This window comes from Mus pahari, chromosome 10 (genome assembly GCF_900095145.1).
Source record: "Mus pahari chromosome 10, PAHARI_EIJ_v1.1, whole genome shotgun sequence".
NCBI lineage: Eukaryota > Metazoa > Chordata > Mammalia > Rodentia > Muridae > Mus > Mus pahari.
The window spans coordinates 62,971,386-62,974,325 of record NC_034599.1 but is presented as its reverse complement, the minus strand read 5'-3'; positions in this window follow the sequence as shown (position 1 = coordinate 62,974,325).

Here is a 2,940-nt window from a genome sequence, read left to right as displayed (position 1 = left end):
ACGTCATCCAGCATGCTATGAGCATTGACAAATATTAAACAATAGTGAAACAAATCATGTTCTGAGTACCAGCCAGAGCCGCCTAGAAAACCTTGCCCATCTCCTTGTTCTTGGCCTCCTGCAACCCCACCGAGGAGAGGACAGGCGGTGGGCGGCAGTGAATGTGAACTCACACTCTCTGGGCTCCACAGGTCTGCAGAAGCAGAACTCGGGAAGGAAGCAGCGGATGTGGAAGTAGCCCTGAGCTTCTACTACAAGGGGCTCGTCCCTTTGCCCACGGACAGTCCGGCACACCCAAGCCCAGTGAGCCCCGCCCTGCCTCTGTTCTGACTGGGCTTTTCCACCATCCAGGATTCATCTTGCATGTCTGTTATGATCTGTTGCTGGTGCCGACCTGGAGAAGTGCATCAAGAAACCCTGGGGGAGGGCAAAAAGATGGATCAGTGGTTGAAGCAGTTGTCATCCCAGGGTAAGGATGGAGCTCAGCTCCTCAGAGCCCATATAAATGCCAGGTAGGCATGGAAGCCTGCTTGTAATTCTAGCCTTGGAGGGTGGAGACAGAGGAGCCCCACAGTATGCTGGCTAATGAGACTTGACAAATCAGTGAGCCCTGGGATTGATTGAGAGCCCTGCCTCAATGAATAAGGCAGAAGAGCTATTGAGGATGATTGCTGACATAAACTCAGGCCTCCACATGCATGTGCACATATGTGCCCACACACATGCAAACATTTATACATCCACCCATGTACCCATACACACACAAACATGTATACATACATACACACACATACACATGCAAACATTTATACATCCACCCATGTACCCATATACACACAAACATGTATATATACATACATACATATGTGTGTGTATGTGTGTGTGTGTGTGNGAGAGAGAGAGAGAGAGAGAGAGAGAGAGAGAGAGAGATAGGCTCAATTTAGTGGTAGAGTATCTGCTTAACAGACACAGGCCCTGGGTTCCACTTCCAGCACCACAAATGTGAAAAGGAAAATAGCATATAATTCCTCGCTAGGCACACAAGCACACACTCATAATCTCAGCCACTTGGGAGGCTGAGGCAGGAGGATTACTGGAGTTCAGTAGTTCCAGGCCAGCATAGGCAACACTGTGAGACTCTAATAAAACAAGACAGAAAGCAAACACTGGGTAAATTCCTTGGGTAAAGGCAAGCTCTCTGGAGGCCCCTGTGGAGGTGACCTTCCTACCAGGCCATGCTGTGCCTGGCAAGGTTCAGTGTACACAATTTTGCTACATTACTATTTTAAAAACAAACAGTAAAAGCCTTTAAAAGGAAGGACAGAGAACTTTGTTCCAGTAGCACAGTGTCACTGTGGGGAAAGGATGTGAATAGCAAAGACAGGTACACATCCGAAGCCAGGCTCCCAGCATGCCCTGCACACAGAGGGGACTGTAGGCATGGAAGGATTGCCATTTCAGCACTGGTGAAGTGTCACCCGCCCTCTGCTTCTCCGGGAGGCTCAAAGCTTCATGGGATAAATGACCTTGCTCAACTATGCTTTCTCTCTCCACTCAGCTCAGCTCCCAGAATGTAGGACATACTCAATAAAGCCTGGTTGATGAGGACGAGGGTTGGCTGGACATTAGTGAGGGTGGTGGGTGTTATGTAACTTAGAGACCCAGAAAATACTGGACTTTAGATGCAGGAATGAAGCCTCATCTCCGGTCAGCTTCCCCCACTGGCCTGTAAGCTCCTTAAAGGTTCAGCCACACTCAGCTGCTACTGTCTTTTCCAGATGTTTTGGGTATGTAGAAGCAGGAGGCTGCTTGCTGGCCGTGCCTGGAGAGAAGACCAAGAGCGATGTCCCTATCAGGAGCTCCCACAGAAAACACAGAGAATGGTCCACAGACATCATAGACCCTCCCAAGAAAAATAGCACAGAAGAAGGCAGGGGCTTCAGCCTTCCTGGCTCTGCTCCAGCCCCCCCCCCCCGAGATTTCTTTATTCAAAACTTACAAGCTCTGTAAGAAACCATTCTGTGGCTTAAGAGGACAGGGATTTCATGCAAGGTGTGTCTGCCCTGACAGTGGCCTTGTCTGTTCAGCTCCACAGTCACCTCATGGAGACTGAGGAACCTGGGGGTAGGGTAAATGGATGAGAGTCAGGGAGAGTTAGGGGTGTCATCCAGAGCCTACTATGGCAGAGCCAGGGATGACTAAGGAAGATGTCTCCACAACCTCCATATCAGCCTGACCTCATCCTATTCATGGAGAGGATAGATGTGTCTAAACAAAGCCAACTTCTCATCTAAGACAAGGGGATTGAAGGCAGGGGTCCCCGGGGACTCCTGAGCAGGCTCAGTAGAGCAGACCAGGTCCTGGGAACAACCTGTCTTCACCATGGATGTAGCTTGGACACCCCAGCTGGAGCCACTGCCACTGACAGAATTCAGCCAGAGAGTCAGCCATCTCTGTCTTCATACTTTGCAGATTATGAGATCGAGGAAGGCCCTTAGAAGTGGACTCATCCACTGGAGGGCACCTGTCTCTGGGCATCAAGTTAGCCATCTGGGGTAGAGCTGTGGAGTGCTCACAAGGTGCTCCCAGCAGATCTTCATGGAGGCTCCCTGTGTGCATGAGGTTAATCTTCTCAGCCCGATCGGATCTTGAATCAGTTAAGAGACACAATTGTAGACACATCTGTGGGGTCATTTCCAGGAAAGGATGGGCTGAGGGGAGAAGGCTCTTCCCCATGGGACACAGCAATTTCCAGTGGCAGCCCGGATACAAAGAGGTTCAAGGAGAAGGCAGTATTCCTTACTTGCTTGCCTTCACTTCTAAATAGTGTGTGTGTATGTCATCTGCTGTTGAGGAAGAGGAGGAGAAGAAGGAAGAGGAAGAGGAGGAGGAGGGGAAAGAGGAGGAGGGGAAGGAGGAGGAGGAGGGGAAGGAGGAGGA